Source organism: Coffea arabica, chromosome 9e, assembly GCF_036785885.1.
Source record: "Coffea arabica cultivar ET-39 chromosome 9e, Coffea Arabica ET-39 HiFi, whole genome shotgun sequence".
Lineage (NCBI taxonomy): Eukaryota > Viridiplantae > Streptophyta > Magnoliopsida > Gentianales > Rubiaceae > Coffea > Coffea arabica.
In genome coordinates, this window is record NC_092327.1 from 1,032,703 (window position 1) to 1,053,618 (window position 20,916).

At 36.8% G+C, this 20,916-nt stretch overlaps 1 non-coding gene across 1 annotated transcript; it reads left to right on the forward strand.

Annotated features, from left to right (window-relative positions):
* The first annotated feature begins 10,556 nt into the window (after window positions 1–10,556).
* On the forward strand, window positions 10,557–10,663 carry LOC113710816 (small nucleolar RNA R71). Its single transcript, XR_003452996.1, has one exon. It is a non-coding gene; the product is annotated as a small nucleolar RNA R71 (small nucleolar RNA).
* The last annotated feature ends 10,253 nt before the right edge of the window (window positions 10,664–20,916 follow it).

Sequence of the window (20,916 nt, forward strand, 5' to 3'; positions counted from 1 at the left end):
ACCCAGGAGACAATGAGGTTGCCACTGTGGCTCTGTTTATTTTCTACATTGGCGTAGAACTCCCGAACCAGATTGGGATAGTAATGCTTCGGCAAACTTAGTATAGTCTCCCATCCAAGTCGCTTGAATGCCATGGAGATTTTGTAATGATAGTCCATCTCCGGTGTCAGATGCTTCTCAATTATGACCTCCTTGTCCAATCCGGCTTCATACCACTGTTGGTTTTCAAGCGAAGTGAAACGAGTGGTATCATAGTCAGGAAGTGGCTCGTCACGGCTAGTGGACGCTGTCTTACGCCTGGAGTGAGGCGGTGACTTAGGTGAGGGAGATTCTTCCGACGGAGTTCGTTCCTCACTTGAAGATGGCGAAGGCGTGCAAATAATAGCCCTTCTTGTGCGAACCATCGTACCTATATCAAAAACAAGATCACTTCATATCAGAAATAATCTAACTCCTTGGAAATACATGTGCAAAATAATGAGAAGTAATTTGAGAAAATTTCGGCAGAGTTTCCTCTTGAAAAAGGACAAAACACCCTGCCAAGAATTACCAAATTCAAGCTGATGCCCTATTTTACCAATTCTCAAACTTAATTGCAATATGTATGATATCAATTTCAATCCAAAATCGCATTTCATGGCTTGAAAAATCCACTCGCCACTCCGTCTCTCTAAATTTAAACAATAAGCTAGAAAAGGGTAATAACTAGTAACATAATAAACTTGCAAAGTCATTGGATGCACCATCAAGCTTGGAGAATCGCATTAGCTTAACTTTACAACTCTAATGTTCCATTCATATTCAACTTGGACCATTCAACATTCTCACTGAAGATTTCATACCAATTTATTGAAATAAGCATATGTTATCTTTTACTGGGCATAACAAGAATCTTCACTTCTTAAAAACAAGTCAAACTGATCCAAAGAAACAAGAAATTGCACGCAAAAAGTACAATGTGCCTTAGCCAAATATGTGATAAAAATTATACAAGAAAATATCACAATATTAACAAATTTATCAATTCTGAGCATACAAGCATTTCTAATGACATATATTAGCACAATGTCACACAATTATGGCATTAAAATCCAACATATATGCATTTCCCACATTTATAGAAAAATAGAAAAAATTAAGAATTGAGAAATGTAAAATTTCAAAGAAAGTTGAAAATTGTTACCTCAAATGTATAAAGTGATGATGGAAGATGATAATGATGCAAAAATGGAAGAGTTGCAAAGTCATTGGATGCACCATCAAGCTTGGAGAATCGCATTAGCTTAACTTTACAACTCTAATGTTCCATTCATATTCAACTTGGACCATTCAACATTCTCACTGAAGATTTCATACCAATTTATTGAAATAAGCATATGTTATCTTTTACTGGGCATAACAAGAATCTTCACTTCTTAAAAACAAGTCAAACTGATCCAAAGAAACAAGAAATTGCACGCAAAAAGTACAATGTGCCTTAGCCAAATATGTGATAAAAATTATACAAGAAAATATCACGATATTAACAAATTTATCAATTCTGAGCATACAAGCATTTCTAATGACATATATTAGCACAATGTCACACAATTATGGCATTAAAATCCAACATATATGCATTTCCCACATTTATAGAAAAATAGAAAAAATTAAGAATTGAGAAATGTAAAATTTCAAAGAAAGTTGAAAATTGTTACCTCAAATGTGTAGAGTGATGATGGAAGATGATACTGATGCAAAAATGGAAGAGAAACAGCTCAAAATTCGACCAGAAATTAAGGAAAATGCAGGCGGTCCCGAATTGCTAGAAAGATAATTAAAACCCTTTTTTTGATATGTTTTGATGCGAAATAGATTGGGGTTTTTTATCACAAGAGTGTTTGGGATGTTTTTGTGGTGAAAATTTGGAGGATTGACGGATGAAATAAGAGATTTGATGAAAGGGGTTAGGGTTTTCGGTGAATAGGAAAGGAACAACTGGAAAAATGAGGAACCGAACCCTCGGTTTCATTCATATCACGAACCGATCCGAGGTCGGATCGGTTCGATCAGGGCTCGGATCCGACGGGCTCGAATCCGTTCCTCCAGATGATTAGACGAGCCCTCGGATCCAACTGGATTTTGTTGGATTCGAGCTTGGATCCCCTATTTTTTATTTTTGATCTTCAAAGGATCCGAGGCCGGATCCGTCTGGGTTTTTGGATCCGAGCTCGGATCAGCATCATTTTGCACTAATTGCAGAAACTGCAATTTTTCAAACTTTTTCTCCCTTTTTCGGCCAATTCAGAATTACACATAGGATAAACTTTTATCAAATCCAACCTCCCACGCATATGTAATATACCATAAAGACAATATCCAACCTTTCAAAACATATCAAACACATCTATATTGCAAATCGAGGGATGAGGTTATTTGATCATTTTTGCACTTTTACACCAAAATGGCACTTTTGGGCATTAAATACACATCAAATGAGTCCATGAGCATTTATAAACATGTTATCACCAAAACTCACTTGAATATACTTGAAATGCACACTGTATATATGAATAGTAATTATAAACTCATAAAGCACAATTCGGTAAGAAAACCTCCCTTTTTACACTTGTCCTTTAAATGCACTTCCAAGATGGATGTTAAAACTCCGGTATCTCCTACAAACAAGTGAAATATATCTAATTAGTAAATTAAATCACACCAAAATATAAGAAACACATAAAAACACACAACTACAATATTATTATTGGATTGCCTCCCAACAAGCATTTTGTTTAGAGCCGTTAAGCTCGACTCTCCTATAGCTTCTTTAACTCTCTATTGCGTTTCCTAAGGAGTAAATTACTCCTTTAGGAATCTTTTCTCCGGCCAAATAGAGTTTCAATCTTTGACCATTTACTTTAAATGCGGCACCATTTTCTCCTTTTATTTCCACTGCTCCATAAGGAAACATGCGAACCACTTCAAATGGCCCGGACCATCGAGACTTAAGCTTTCCAGGGAATAATTAAGTCTTGAATTAAACAATAACACCTTTCGCCCTTCTTCAAAATGTTTAGGAAGAATGTGTTTATCATGCCAAAATTTTACTTTTTCTTTGTAAATCTTGGCATTCTCATACGAAATCAACCGCGATTCCTCCAATTCGCTTAATTCGAGCATTCTCTTTTCACCTGCAGATTTAAAATCAAAATTAATAGTTTTAATGGCCCAATAAGTTTTATGTTCTATTTCTACAGGTAAATGACATACTTTCTCATAAATAAATTTATATGGAGACATTCCCAACGGCGTTTTAAATGCCGTTCTATACGCCCACAAAGTATGTTCAAGCTTGTTTGTCCAATCCTTTCTTGATCGATTGACTGTTTTCTCCAAAATGATTTTAATTTTTCGGTTGGCCAACTCCACTTGGCCATTGGCTTGAGGATGATAGAGGAGTGACTTTTTATGCCTGCACCCATATTTAAGCAACAAAGTGTCAATAATTTTATTGCAAAAATGCTTATTTTCATCGCTTATTATTGTTTTTGGAACTCCAAACTTACAAAATATGTTCCGTTTAAGGAACTGAAGCACAACTTTAGCATCGTTAGTTTGTGAAGGAATGGCCTCCACCCATTTAGAAGCATAATCAACTGTTAAAAGGATGTACTTATTATTATATGAGTTAGAAAATGGTCCCATAAAATCAATGCCCCAAATGTCAAATAACTCAACTTCCAACTATGTAGTCAAAGGCATTTCATTCTTTCTTGAAATATTACCGGTTCTTTAGTATTGATCACAACTTTTAACCCAATTTCTAGTGTCTCGGTACATAGTAGGCCAATAAAATCCAGATTGCCATATCTTTGCTACGGTCTTAGTTGTACTAAAATAACCTCCCGTTTCAAGAGTATGACAATGCATTAGAATACTATGCACCTCTTCTTCCGAAACACATCTTCTAATTATTCCATCTGCACAATGTTTGTAAAAGAACGGTTCCTCCCAAAAATAATGTTTAGCATTATTTAAGAAATTTTTTCTTTGGTGAGAATCCAAATCACTTGGTATCACTTTACTAACTACAAAGTTAACTAGATCAGCATACCATGGTGACTTATAAATTGCCATTAAAAACTCATCTGGAAATTCTTCTTTAATGGAGGAATGATTTTCTTGAGGTATGTTTTCCAGTCTAGAAAGATGATCAACAACTAAGTTCTCGGATCCTTTTTTATCTTTGATCTCCAAATCAAATTCCTGCAATAATAAAATTCATCGAATTAGTCGAGATTTTGCATCTTTCTTATTTAACAAATATTTGAGTGCTGCATGATCAGTATAAATGATAACTTTAGATCCTACTAAATATGATTTAAACTTATCCAATGCAAATATCACTGCTAGCCACTCCTTCTCTGTTGTTGCATAGTTAACTTGGGATTCATTTAACATTTTACTTGCATAATAAATGACATGAAGTCGCTTATTATGTTTTTGTCCAAGAACAGCCCCAACTGCAAAATCACTTGCGTCATACATCAATTCGAATGGCAGGCTCCAATCCGGTGATGCTATTATAGGTGCGGAGACAAGTTCCTTCTTCAACCAATTAAAAGCAAGTAAATACTCATCATTAAAGTGAAAAGGAACATCTTTTGCAAGTAATTCACATAAAAGTTTAGCAATCTTGGAGAAATCCTTAATAAATCGCCGATAAAATCCCACAAGTCCAAGAAAACTCCGAATGCCTTTTACATTGATAGGTGGAGGTATTCTCTCAATAACCTCTATTTTGGCTTGATCAACCTCAATACCTTCTGAAGAAATTTTGTGGCCTAGAACAATACCATCACAAACCATGAAGTGACATTTTTTCCAATTGACAAGTTTTGTTTGTTCACATCTCTGTATAATTAGATCTAAATTGTTAAGATAATAATCATAAGTAGATCCAAATACAGAAAAATCATCCATGAAGATTGTGACAGCCCCACCTTATCCTAAGGCGAACCAAAGGGTTCGGCGGACCGCCTGCCTAGCTCTCGCTAGGACTACGGAGTCGAAACACACAAATCCGATATTACACGAGATAGGATCCAAAAGAATTGAATGATTGAAAACCGCCAAACTTAACAGTAACTTACCAAAATCACATGGAAAAAAAACATTTTCATATATACATGTCGCTAGGTTTACAATTCAGATGGAACCAGTGAAACGAAGTACATTTAGAGTTTTCTTCCCCTCGAGGAGCTATACAAAAGAACAAAAGATTATCTAACTAGCTCAACTCGCTTTTCAAAATCATGATTTCCAAAAGAGGTTCCTGTAAGGAAAACAAAAGGAACAGAAAGGGGTGAGCTTGCGCTCAATGAGGTACCAGACATACAGCAGAAAAATCATGGCATTTCACATTTAACAAATCAGATACACATGCTAGATGTAAAGTAAAGTAACTAATGATTCACATAGGAAGGATACAGGTGGCTCTCAGGAGCCAAATTCCCATTTGCGTCACCGAAGCTTGATCGAAGTTGACACTCCGCCAACGTATATAGAACCAACGTCCGTAGACCCCTCTTTACACCGAATCCCGTTCACCAAACACCCCTTTACCGGGGCCGCTCACCGCAAACGAACAGAAATGGTAATACTCGAGTATACCCGGAATCAAGGGTCTCAATACCCAAAATCCCCGAACAGACTACCGTGGTTCGTTATCTAATCGTCCAGGCCCTTGCCGGCCCGACTCGAATAACTTAGCCACAGTATTGAGCTCATAGGTCATAGAAATCCGAACAGATGCAGACACAGATAACAGATTCAAATTTTGCATAGTAAATTGGCATATGAACAGACAAGAGAATGAGTGTGATAAAGTACACGCTCATCTCAAACAAATTAAACAGATTGCAGAGCAGAAATCAAGTTAATCAGCAATGGAGGGGAGTGGTACACTCACCGGCTCAACTTCAAAAGTTTTCACTTCAGATTGGCCTTAATCGCCAAGAAACCCTAAAATAATCAAAATAAACCAATTGAAGGTTTCATATCCAAATCGAGCAAACGGAATGCACAAGTGAGGCTCGACTACACGTCGTATGCCTTGCCAAATAAATACTAATGCAAGGGTGTAAAAACATGATTTTCTTGGAAACAAAAAGGTAACATGAAGACTTAGGCGCAAACAACCCAAAAGCCTTTCATTTCTACCAAAAGGCAAATCCAACTTAAGGAACCAAACGGCCTAGAAAATCGGGCAGCACTTCCCCTAAATTTCTTACTTTTCCAGCCCTTAAGGCTTCACTATTACCTCAAATCAGTAAATCAGACCCAACATCTCACACAAAAGTCATCTCATTTCCCAAAAGCCGTTCACTAGGCTCAAAGTAGTACAAGTACAAAAGTTAGCTAGGAAATGATCGGAATGAAAACAAGCCTTAAAACTATTCAAATAAACACAATAAGATTCGTTTACAAGTCATAAACCAAGGCCAAGTATTACCAAAATAAGGTTCCATAAGAATATATAAGCATTAAAGGAAACCAGAAAATCCGGAAATGGAAATAAGCTTTAACCCAAGAAAACAGTTTTTGACGTCATTTTACGGTTTTGGAACCAAAGACACTACGATTGTCGGATGAGGGTGAAAGACCCACCATTTCGAAGCTAAAAGACAGAGCTACAATATCACAGAAGGTCTCTCAACCCAGTTTTGAGTGCAAACAGGTCAAAAATACAAGATACTTCATCAACAACGTAAAACAGATTCACCAAAATGCATTCTAGCGGAAACATCATAACTCAGGCTCTACAAGTCCAAATCCAGAAATTCCAAAACCCGTTGAAATCTAAGAAACAGGGATAAATTTCATCAGAAGGCCTCAACAACCAATTCGGAAGCAATTCCAGCCAAAACAACCAATTACAGTCGCAAATCCCAATTTCGGGTAAACCAGAACAGCAATAGTAATTTCGACTTTTCTCACTCTACACAACTCCGATTGACCTAAAATTTTGTAGGCACCTCTAAAGTGTCATTCCCTACAACTTTCATGTTTTGAGCTAAGGCCAATTCGGCCTCTATCTAGGACCTAAAAATTCGGACAGAATGTTCATCACAAAACCCTCACTTTTCAATTTTTGGTCCAAAACAGAAATTGGTTGCAATTAATCACTTTTCCCACCTCATAGAGTCCTTAAACATAATTTCCAATCATCAAACATAGCCACACAATCATGCTTATATTAAAACAGAAAAATCCCCAAAAATAATAAAACTTCATCATTTCAACCACAAATCAAGAATTAATCCATAAACTTGCATCTTATACTACCACTAAGCATGATTTAAGCATCAATTAAAGGAGGAGGGTGGTTCTTCACAACTTACCTTTAAAACAAGAGAGAGAGAGCTATGGGTCACCTTAACTTTCCAAACAACTTCACACACCAACTCACAATCACTACTTGAAGAGGTTTTATGGAAGGAATTCAAGATTAAACGGTTAGTTTGTGAGATTGGACAAGATTGGAGCAAGAAACTTGGAAGCTTTTCTTTCTTTTCTTGTAAGAGGAGGTTCGGCCAAGCTTGAAGGAAAAATGGAAGATTTTTGGTCAATTTTGATATTAATTTGGTAAATGCATGAATAGTGGTCAAATGGCAAGACTAACTCTTATGGTGACACTTGTCACCTTTTATTAAATATCTACCTAACTTGTCTCCCTCATATCAATCCACTTAGCACCCTCTACTTATCTCCTAACACCCGGTAAAATAATTCCAGTATTCAAAACTTAATCTAGTTGGCCGAAATTTTTCTAACTTTTCGCACTAGTTGGTCCCACGTCCAAAATACGCTCTTAGTTTCTCAAAATCTATTCGATACTAGAAAAATCATCTAAAAACTATATTTACTCATAAAATTTATCTAGAAAATTTTCCGAATACAGAAAGTGCAGAAAACAAGCCATTGAAAACAAGAAAACCGAGAAATATAATAAAACCTAGAAAATGAAAAAATTACGGGTTCTCACAAAGATTTCCATAATTTTCTCATTAAAATCAGAGAAAATTGCCATAATACATCGTTGGAAGGTAGCCGGTGCATTGCACAGTCCAAAAATGTAAAAGTGCCGTAAGGACAAGTGAATGTTGTTTTCCCTTGATCTTCCGGTGCAATGACTATTTGATTGTATTCTAAAAAATCATCCAACAAATAATAAAATTCATATCCGGCCAATCTTTCTACTATTTGATCAAGAAAAGGTAGAGGGAAATGATTCTTTCTAGTGGCTGTATTCAGTTTTCTATAATCTATACAAACTCGCCACCCAACTACAACTCTAGATGGAATCATTTCATCATTGTTACCACGTACTATGGTTATTCCCCATTTCTTTGGCACTACATGAATAGGAGAAATCCAAAAACTATCAGAAATTGAAAAAATTATACCTGCATCCAGCCATTTAAGAATCTCGACGCTTACCACTTCTTTCATGTTTGGATTTAACCTTCTTTGAGTTTCAACCACCGGTTTAGAATTTTCTTCTAACAAAATTCGGTGCATACAAATAGTTGGACTAATTCCCTTGATATCAGAAATCGTCCATCTTATAGCCTTTAAATGCTTCCTCAGAACATGTAAGAGTTTGCCTAGTTATTCCTCATCTAGTGCAGAATTTACAATCACGACAATGTCTCTTTTTCTCCAAGAAATGCATATTTGAGGTGCTTAGGCAGTGGTTTAAGCTCAAGCCGTTGAGCTTGCTCACACGATAGTGGAGGTAACCCTTTGCTCAGTCCTAACTCCTCATATGCATTTCTCCTTTTGTAAGGAACCTGTGCCTGCAAAAATTCAGTCATTTTTTCAACTTATTTCTCTTGTAAACCTATACCATTAAAACAAAGTTCAAGAGAATCATCATCAAGATTAACTTGACTCATCTCTAATGCCAATTCATCACATATGTCAACAGAATAAACATGGTCAGCAAAAGAGGGATACTTCTTCATTTTACTCAAATCAAATTCCACTTCCTCTTCATCGATTTGAAACTTGAACTTACCTATTTTGACATCTATTATTGTACCTGCAGTGGCCAGAAATGGTCCACCAAGTATAATATATACATTTACATTTTCTTCTATGTCTAACAACAAAATCAACAGGAATAATGAATTTATGTACTTTAATAAGCACATTCTCCAATATGTCCATTGGATGTCTAATAGACCTGTCAGCCAATTGTTAAGAAATGTTAGTACGCTTTAATTCTTTTAACCCCAATTGCCAAGCCACAGTTAAAGGGATCAATGACACACTCGCACCAAGATCACAAAGTGCTTTAGAGAATTCTACAGTACCAATAGTGCAATAAACTGTGAAACTCCCTGGATCTTTCAAGTTTGGTGGCACTACATTCTTCCGTTAATGCAATTGTCTCGCTATCTACTAACTTCCTTTTCTTAGTTATTATCTTCTTGAGAAACTTTGCTTATGAAGGAATCTGTAAAATAGCATCAACAAAAGAAATGTTAATATGTAATTATTTGAAAATGTTGACAAACTTCTCAAATTCTTTATCATTTTTTGAAGGTTTCAATCTTTGAGAGAATGACACCGGTGGAGGAATTGGTGTTGTATCTCCCATTTGTGACTCATTTTCTTCCACCTTTTCTTTCCTTTCAATTGTCTTGCTATCATCTCCCAAATTGCTCAACTGCTTGTTTTCTCTTCTTTCATATTTTTTCTCACTTTCAACTACAGGTAGTTCACCCAATTCCTTACCACTTCTGAGGGTTATGGCCTTCACATGCTCCCTTGGGTTCACCTCAGTCTTATTAGGTAAATTTCCTTGGTTTCGATTGTTAACCGCATTAGCAATTTGGCCTAATTGGACATCTACATTTCTATACAGATTGGGAGTTGGTTCATTCTTTTCTCAATTCTTTCAAATCGTTAATAGTGGTACTAACTAGCTTTTCAATTTTATCATTTGATACATTTGCCAGCTTCTCAATTGCTAATTTCCAAACTGGTTTAGACTCCAAAAGTGGTTGCTTCGGTTGAAAACCCGGTGGATTAACTGGTCTTTGTTGGTTCCCTTGATCCTTCCATCCAAAATTCGGGTGATTATGCCATCTTGGATTATAGGTATTGGAGTATGGGTTGTTTTGGGGTGGATGGCTGTAAGATATTGAACCTGTTCGCTGCTAGAACACATAGAATCATCATGATCTGCGCCGCAAGTAGTACAACATGCAACAACTACTCCTTGATTAGAGGTAGAACCAACATGCCTATTAAGTATCTTAACCACATTATCCATCTTTGCACTTAACATATTCAAGGTATCTACTTCGAGCATACCTGCGGTTCTCCTTGTATTACCGCGTTCGTTTGCCCATTGGTAGTTGTTAGCAGCCATTTCTTCAATCAATTGTTGAGCTTCCTCAGCTGTCTTTCCCATCAATGCTCCTCCTGCTACCGCATCTACATGCGTCTTTGTTGGATAAGTGAGATCATTGTAAAATATTTGGACTACTAGCCAATCTGGTAAACCATGATGAGGACATCTTCGTTGCAATTCCCGATAGCACTCCTAAGTTTCATACAATGTCTCTCCTTCCGGTTGAGAGAAACTAGTTATATCCATACTATGTATAGCAGTTTTTTCAGGTGGAAAGAATTTATTAAGAAAAGCCTTAGCTAATTCAACCCAAGTTGTAAAAGTGTTAGGAGGATGAGATTGTAGCCAAACCTTGGTCTTGTCCCTTAGTGAAAATATAAACAATCGAATTTTAATTGCATCATCACTAACACCATTAAAATTAATTATATCACAGATTTCAAGAAATGTTGACAAGTGAGAATTTGGATCTTCGGTAGCATTACCTCCATATTGAGATTGTTGTACCATTTGAATCAGTGATGGTTTAATCTCAAAATTATTAGCATTTACCATTGGCCTTACAATGCTAGTTTGAGAATCTTGTGCTCCCGGTAAAGCAAAATCACGTAGAATTCGCCTATTTGGGTCATTTTTCGCCATTTCTTCCACAAATGGTAATTCTATCAAGATTTCTTCTATTGGCTGCCAAACTTCTTGTTCCTCTTAATGCGGTGTATTTCTCCTTTGTCTCCGTAGTGTCCTTTCAATTTCAAGATCGAAAAGTACAACTTCTTGATTTGATCGGTGCATACACTATAAATAAAAACAAGAGAAATTTTACAGTTTTAGTTATTAAAATCAACTATAAACAAGTTAAATAAAAACAATGAAAATATATAAATTAATAGAGATGATTAGGTCTTAATATTGCCGATCCCCGGCAACGGCGCCAAAAATTTGACGGGATTTTTATATCAATGCAAGTTTAAATCCGATTTTATACCCGTTGACTGCAAGCATACAGGGCGAAATCGTAATGTAGGGTATGTATCGGGTCGATCCCACGAGAAGCAAATTAAACAAGTACTAGGCCCTTATTTTTCTCTATTATTTAGACTTACAATAAATCTGAGCAAGAAAATTATAATGCTATTGTCTACAAATCTGGTCTACAAATTTAGTTTAACAAATGCTAAATGCAAATGGAGAATTTTCATTCAAGGATAAATCTAGGGATGTAGATTCTACTTATGGCATAAATAAGACAAATGAACAGATTTACCTCTTGTTATTATTCTTGTTTAACCAGGGATTCATTTCCAATATTACCAAACTTCATTCTCATGATAAAATGGCCTAGAGTAGTCCAGTTTTTCCTATTTTCATGGTGAAATACTACTACTACTCTGTTTTCTTTCATGAAATGCTAAGTAATCCATTTAAGTGTATCTCTATTTTCATGAACATACAACTTAAGCTCTACTCATGTGTTTCCATTGTTACTACCAATTCTCATTGAACAATAACAACTATAAACATGCTATTGGTGATCAATCAATAATAAGTAATCACAGCTGCACAAGTAGACAAGTTAATACAAGATATAACAAGTGTAAATCGCATTCAATTAGTATTATTTAGCCATAAGTTTCATCTATTCTCTATATTAAGAAGTTTAGCTACTCATGAATGATTTAACAATCAAACTCACAAGTTTATTAGTGCAAGATAAAAGTCAGATTAACTAATTGATGGTGAAGCCTCCAATTTCTGTTATGTTCTTGTACAAGATGATTATAAGTGAAAACTCCAAAATGCTTTTCCAAGAACTCCTAGTTAGAGAGAAACTAGTTACAAGAAGAAAAACTAGCTCCGTAAGGTCATTTTTGTTTTCCCTTGTGTCTCTGCATAAAAGATGGTAGAAAAACACCTTTTTTTTCTCCTTCATGATTCCAACAACTCAGATTTTGTAAAGTCAAAAGAAAATATTGTTTTGACTTTCAATAACTCATTTTGTCTTCCCTTTTGTTGCAGAAGTATGTGCCACCGAATTCACTCACTCAAGATAGCTGAAAAGTTGTGTGAAAAGTGAGAAAAAATGGCTGTGCCACTTGCTGAAGAGAGAGGTTGATCCGAGTCTCGGATCCTAGGGGTGAAGATAGATCCGAACTCGGATCTTATCGATCCGAGGACTTTCTCTGATGGATCCGAACTCGGATCGTTTGTCCTCGGATACACTGTTCCAGAAGTACAGACGAGGGCACGGATCGCCCTTTACTCACTTGGATCCGAGCTCGGATCCGTACTGGTCATTTTCCAGTTTTTCACTTCTTTTCCTTATTCTTCATTTTTGCTCCTAATTTCTCTTGTACTTTATCCTCAGGACAATTCTTACAATTCCTTCATCTCGTACATAAATTTCATACATCAATGTCCTTCATAATTTCACAAAATTAACGCATTAATCCATTCATTTATCAAGTTTTGAACACTTAAACAATATTTAAGCAATTATCACTAAAAGAGTTCAAATATGGCTTTAATCTTCTCAAAACATACCAAAAGTTCATGCCAAACTTATACAAAATATACGTTAAATGTTCACTTATCACAAGTTTAATGAATAGTTTCCAATATCAAAGAAATCGAAAAGCAACAAAAAAATTTAAAGCATAATGAAAATTTCAAATATTACCTTTCAATGGGATACATCCAACGATAATGCACTGGTCTACCTAACTTCATTTCAATTGCTAAATAAATAGTCAAATGCACCATGATGTCAAAGAATTTCGGTGAAAAATATTTCTCCAATTGACAGAGTATAACTACAATATCCTTTTCCAAACAGACCACATCTTGTGGGCAAATCATTTTAGAATAAAATTGCCTGAAGTATTTACTCAACCAAATCAAAGGATAGCGCACAGATTTTGGTAAAATCTTTCTCAAAACTATGGGCAATAATTGCTGCATTAGGATATGATTGTCATAACTTTTAAGGCCTAAAATTTTAGGTGATTTTACTCGCACACATCTTGAAATGTTAGCTGCATAACCATCTGGCACCTTTACCTTTTTAATAACCTTACAAAATATAGTTTTCTGATTTTTATCCATTATAAAGGAAGATGGAGGCAAGTAAACCTTTCCAGCTTCTATGTCAATGGGATGCAACTCTTTCCTGATCCCCATTTCTTTCAAATCACAGTATGAATTATAATGGTCCTTTGCCTTATCCTTAATATCCAACAATGTTCCCCAAATTTTTTCACAAACATTCTTCTTAATATGCATGAAGTCAAGATTATGTTGTAAGACATTATCTTTCCAGTATGGCAAGTCAAAGAAAATAATCCTCTTCTTCCAATTAAAAGGTAGCTTAGGATTACCTTTTACGAATTTGCCAAATTTAATTTGCAAATCTCCCAACTCACTCAAAATCATATCCCCAGTTTGCAAAGGTGGTCGCATTCCATATTCTTCGGTGCCATCAAAGAATTGAGCTTGCTTTCTAAACTCATGCTTACTATCTAAGAATCTGCGATGCCCCATGTAACAATATTTGAAACTACGAATCAATCGTTGTGAATGGGTGAATTTGTGACAAAGAGGACAAGCATATTTGCCTTTAGTGCTCCACCCAGATAGCATTGCATATCCTGAAAAATCACTAATAGTCCACAATAAGGTTGCATGCAATTGAAAATTTTATTTTTTTTGATGCATCATAAGTTTGAATACTAGTATCCCACAATTCTATGAATTCTTTAATTAGAGGCTACAGATAAACATCAATATTATTTCTAGGAGAGAATAGTTCAACTATTAACAAAGATACCATGAAGTATGGTTGCTTCATACATATCCATAGAGGTAAGTTATATGGTATTAAAATCAGAAGTCAAGTAGTATGTGAAATATTCATATTTTTGAATGGATTAAACCAGTTAGACGCTAATCCTAGTCTAACATTTCAACACATATCCATAGAGGTAAGTTATATGGTATTAAAATCAGAAGTCAAGTAGTATGTGAAATATTCATATTTTTGAATGGATTAAACCAGTTAGACGCTAATCCTAGTCTAACATTTCAACAATCCTTGGCAAATTTTTGATGTATGTGACAGCCCCACCTTCTCCTAGAGCGTACCAAAGGGGTTAGCGGACCGCCTGCCCAACTCTCGTCAAGACTATAGAGTCGAATCACACAAACCCTATATTACGCGCGATCGAATTCTAAGAAAATGAACAATTGAAGACCACCAAACTCAAATATAACTTACCAAATCATACGGTGAAATGGGACATCGATTGAACCCTCAATGATAAGAGAAACGAAAACAAGAAAACGAAGCGAAATGGCCACGTCACAATCCGGCCGGGTTTCTGGCCGGATTGGAGGCAGTAGCAAAACTCAAACAGGATCAAAATTCCCCTGCCAATCCGGCCAGCTATCCAGCCAAGAACTTGCCGGATTTGTGGCCGGATTCTCTTGCAGAAATTCCCACCAGAAATTCTTCTTTCTTCGTTCAAATTCCCTACTCGTTCGAATCCCCAAAAGATACAAGTAAAGTGCATATAAACCCACAGTACGTACATTCACCAACAAATACATGAAGTAAACATGAATAAACACTTATATACATATGTTGGAACTTTACAAGTTAAAGGGTGATATTGATCAAAATACAATTAGGGTTTGTAAATATAAAGAAGCTTAACAAAAGAATAGCTAGAGCTCGCTCGCTCTACTCCTTTCTTCAAAATCACGATTCAAAAGTGTTGTTTCCTGTAAGGAAAACAAAGGATAACGGGAAGGGGGTGAACTTAAACTCAATGAGGTACCAAAAATACAAGTAGTCACAAATCATGGCATTACACTTTTAATGCACATATACATAACATAAAAGGAAATGAACAATCACTTCAAATGGAAAGGATATAGATGGCTCTCAAGAACCAAATTCCTTTTTTCTTCGCCAGTGCTTGATCAAATAGTAGTTGACACTCCGTCAACTTTCAAATAAAGTAACCAATTCCAGTAGAACACCACTTATCACCAAATTCCATCCACCAAACATACCTCTTACCGGGCCCGAACACCTCAACAGGAACAGAAATGGTAATACTCGAGTATACCAGAAATCCAGAGTCTCCAATACCCATAGATTCCCTAAGAACAGGCACCCATGGATTGTCAATTTCCTCGACCAAGCCCTTGCTGGCTCGATTCAATTAACTCCCCATGAGGTTGAGTTCAGGTTTAACAGGAAGGTCGTTGGATACACTTCCAAATGACATTATAACAGGCACAGGTAACTGATTCAAGCTCATAACAGGTACAAGTAACAGATTCCAGTTTATACAGTAAACATTCACACAGGCCAGAGAACGAGTGTGATAAAGTACACCCTCGTTTCATACAGAATAAACAGATGATACAGTCATTCAAGTCACAATTTGCAAGTGCATATAAGCCAAGTTACGGAACAATTGAGGGGAGTGGTACACTCACCAGTTCAAACAAGGATAACTTCAAAAGTTTCCTCCCAATGTATGCCTTTGATCATTGAGAAACCCTAAAATAACCAAGGTAAAACACTTATGGTTCCTACATCCACAAATCTGGTAAACAGAATGCACAAATGAGACTCGACTATGAGTCATATGCTTATCCAAGCGAACTACTAATACAAAGAGATAAAAAGTGGTTTTGAAGTAAAAAGGTAACGGTTGGTCTCAATAACATGAACAACCCTAGAACCCTTCGTTTCTAGCCAAAATCAACCCAAACTCAAAGGAATCGAGTAACCCTAAAATTTTGGACAGCACGCCCTTTGTATTTACCAAATTTCCAGCCATTATGGCTTCATTATTTTTCTCAATTCAACCCCAAAATCACACACAAATAATCTTACCACAATAGCTTTTCACTAGGCTCAATGTCATCCAATTACAAAATAATGCTAGCAATGCGACCGGAACTACTGTTCAAGACCAATAACAAAATAACAGGTTTGACATCTCTTGGCGTTTCGGTCACAACCGAAGTTACGCTTATCAGATTGGGGTAAACGTTATACCAATTTGAAGCTCAAACAGAGAACTACATTTCTTGTAAAGACCTCCAAAGCTAATTCATGCATATTCATGGTCAAAAATCGAAATCTCAGAGAAAAGAGAAAACTGTCCGTGAAACAGGGCTTGTGAGCAGTCAAGGGTATTTCAGTCATTTCATATACTACAGTGCTCCGATTGAGTTGAAATTTTGCAGGAAGCTAGTTAACACCATTTCCTACAACTTTAATGTTTTGACCTAAACCTGATTAGGCCTCTAACATGGACGAATTAAGTAAGTCAGAATAGAACGGGTTCATCCTTAAGGCTGGAAATTTGGAGCTAAGGCTAGAAATTTCTTTAGGCAAGTCCATCTAGCACATAATACACTAATTTATCACATAATTAAGTTAGCAAACCATGGCTAATCATTAAGGTTCATATGAGGGTAGAATATTCACCAATAAAACTGAAAATTTCCATAAGACCACTTCAAACCATCATGTGTCTCACAAAACTACATATTCAACAACCGTGAACCACTAATATGCAATTATTGGAAGTAAAGATGGATTTCTAGGAAAAATTACCTTGTAACCTCAAGAAAAATGGTGGCTTAGTATTTCTTCCTCCAAAATAATTCCACCAAGGCCTTTAATATCCCTTAGAGAGTAACTTCTATGGAGTAGTTTGAAATTCTAACGGTTGAAACTCAAGATTTGGACAAGAAAAAATAGTGCAAGATGAAGTTCTCTTCTTCTCTTTTTTTTTTGTTCTAAACAGCCGGCCAAGAGAGGAAAAATGAAGGAAATTATGGTCAAAATTAGTTTTAGTAAAGTGAAGAAAATTGGGTCAAAGTCCAACTACGAATCGAATCGCGACACTTGGCACTTTAAGGGTTTGATCTAATCCTCTTGTCTTCCAATGGTTAATCTATCCAATTAACCTCTAATTATTTCTTAGTACCTTGTAAAATAATATCCCTTAGTACAAAACTCCAACGAGTTGTCAAAAATATATCGCATTTACCGCACTAGCGGGTCCCACGTCCATAATACGTTCCAAACTTGACATGAATTAATTTATACTAGGAAAATAATTTAAAACCTATATTTTCTTATAAAAATATCTAGAAAATTAATATAATAAAGTAAAGTAAAGAAAATGCACGCAAAGATAGGGAATAAATATAACCTAGTTTTCCAGATTCTCACAATGTAGATGATCAAAAGTTTGCCAAACTGAAGAATCAACCAGATGTCTCATATAACCATCTTTTGTACAATTTTATTCATGATATCTCACATGAGATGCAAATTTAGAAGAAATAAAGAGTCTTTGCAACCTAACTTTTACGGGAAAATGCCACAACACCTTATGAGGAAATTTTCTTTTTTCACCAGTTGGATCATTTTCTGAGGCAACCCACCTAAGCTCTTTACATGTTTCACATGAAATTCTTTTTCAGCAGTACCCCAATAAAGAGTACAATCATTAGGGCAAGTATCGATCTTTTCATAACCCAACTCCAACTTGTTCATCAATTTCTTAGCCTCATAGTAAGAAGAAGGCAAATTAGTCATGGCCTCAGGAAATGCCTCTCAACAAATCAAGAAGCATATTAAAAATCCTGTTACTCAGCTTACCAAGACATTTTAGGTGAAGAAAACGAATAATAAAAGCCAACTTTGTGAAAGTTTGGCAACCATTGTACAATTCCTGTTGAGAATCATCAATCAATTTGTAAAATTTTTTAGCCTCTAAAATAGGAATTTCCCCTTCTCCATTCACTTCATTTGTTCCATGTGGTACTCCAAAATTTTAGTCACTTCATTCACTTCTTGCATTTTGTGTTCTTGCATTTTAGTCACACAAACACCCATTCCACAATTTTTGCAAGGACACAAAGTCATTCCATCACAGCTTGATTTAGAAAATGCAAATTCTAGAAACATTTTAAGTCATGCCTTGTACTTTTCACTTTTTCTTGAGAAATCCATCCAACTCTTATCCATACTTGTACTATACACAAATGTGCTCAAACAAACTTTAAATAGCATGACAATGAGAATTACATATTAGTACTTAGAAGATTTAAAAACCCCCATAGAAGTTATGTTAAAACACTTAATCAAAATCAAGCATAATATACATGAAATTAAACAGTAAATAATGAATGAGAGTAAAGACAAAATGAAGACTGTTCATTCATGGTTTCTAACAATGTCAGTGCCTTGTGAAACTGATGTAACTCACTTTACATTTGTCGAAAAGCTACAAAATTTCTTCCATCCTAAACTATACTCAAGGTATTACCTTTCTTGACAATATATCATTCTCTATTTTTGCTTACAAACCACCAAAAAAATAGCATGTAATTCAACATATCTGTTCGCAGATATGCGGAGGTTAATCTTTAGTCCAACTTGCAAATTTATTGGTACTAATAGAAAAATAATCAAAGCATGATTTTTATTCATATGAAAGATCATTGAATATAGTTTCATACGCAATAAATGGCATCCATTTTGGACATTTCTACACCAATTTATGACTAGAATTATAAAGGGGTGCATAGCTGATTGTTAGGCAGCAGATTAGTTTATCTCTAGCAAGTGCCTAGCGAAATGGATGTTACAAACCATACATTCATCAAAATACAATAAAATTTGCATAATCCTAAATTAATTCAGGGTACTGCTTTTGCTAAAATGCATCACTTGGTGATTTCAACTACAAGCCATCTTAAATTCGCATGTAATTTAGGACATCTACGGTTCTCAAATATGCAGAGTTTAATTTTCTGCCCAATTTACATATTTACTGGAATAAATAGAAAATGAATCAAACCGTGATTCTTATACATGAATCAGCTTTCATGTGCAACAAATGGCATCCAATTTGGACATTCCTACACCAATTTATGATCAAAATAATAAAGGTGTGCATAGCTGACTATTGGCTAGTAGATTACTTTTTTTTTCCTTAAACAAAACGCTTCTTTATTGCAAATAGAAGAACCAGAATACATGTGGGGGGCCTAGGGTGCCAAGATTTAGCCACCCCGGATTCGAAAATTGCACACGCCTAATCTATCTAACCTCACCAGGCCCCTGGGGCGGGTAGGCAAGCCATTAAGAGAGTGAAAAACCAGCCGTGGAGTTACAGGTGTCGCCAAAGAGGCCAATGAGTCGGCCACCATATTTCCTTCTGTATCACCGCGCGAATAGTTGACGAGCCCGCCACCTTAGATATTAGAATTGTCCACAGCACCTTGGAATCCACCTCCACCATGATCCTCGACACCCCCTTCCATACATAGAGCTCCAAACCAATACACAACGCCCTTGCCTCAGCCTGAAGCGCGGACGGTCCTCCATAAAACTCCGCGAACGCTAGTAGAATAGCTCCAGAGGAATCCCGAAGGACACCACCCCTACCTCTTAGACGCGTGCCTCCCTTTGCAGAACCGTCCGTGTTTAGTTTAGTAAGCCCCTCTCCCGGGGGGGCCCAGACAACTGGCAAGACCACTGACTTCCCAGGGATTGCGTGCAACCAATCTACCACTCCATGCCACGGGGTTCCTAGCGGAAGACAAACATTCGCTTTGGCCCTCAACATCAACACCAACTCCACGGTTATCTGAAAAGTAAGATGCCGCCAATCCAGTGCCACGCCGTCGAACCGGGCTTTATTACGGGCCCGCCATATAAACTAGAAAATCACTGAGGGAGCAACCTGTAATAACCACCTTAATGCTGGATTAGGCACCCTTAAAGCTCCCCATGCAAAAAACCTACCCCGCACAGCTGAATGTGGTCGGAAAATGCCAAGCGACTTCTCGAAGAAGCCCCAAACCGAGTTTGCTATCTCACTACTCCCAAACAGGTGGCGGAGCGATTTCTCATCCGGCGATGAACAGCAGACACACTTAGACGGGCCTGCAACCCTAAACCGGCGGAGATACGTATCTACTGGAAGCTTATGACCCAACATCCTCCACATAAAAAATGAAATTTTTAATGGTAGCCCCGGTCTCCAAAGAGCAGCATACAGCCAGGATTTGTGGGGGAGGCCATCAATTACTAGAATAATCGAACTGAGCTCAAATTCACCTGAAGACGATAGGTCCCAAAAAGGAGAATCCGGATCCTTCCCCGTCACCAACAATGTGTCTCTAGTAGCCTCCAAAATTTCCTGGCAACCTAACTGCTCGATACTAAGTGAATCCCATCGCCCCTTTACCCAGAACCCCCGTACCACCGCCATAGTAGCAAGCTCAGGAAACTTCCATGCCAGAGGTCCCCGTCTAGCCCAGTTATCCAACCAAAAAGAGCAGCTGCCATTGGAAAGCTCCCACACCAGGTGTTCCTCAACCCTACCACAGGCCGCCAGCAGTCTTTTCCACGAATGCGAGGCAGAAGGCCCCAGTGTCACCTGGTTTGGATGCAAGGCACCACAATA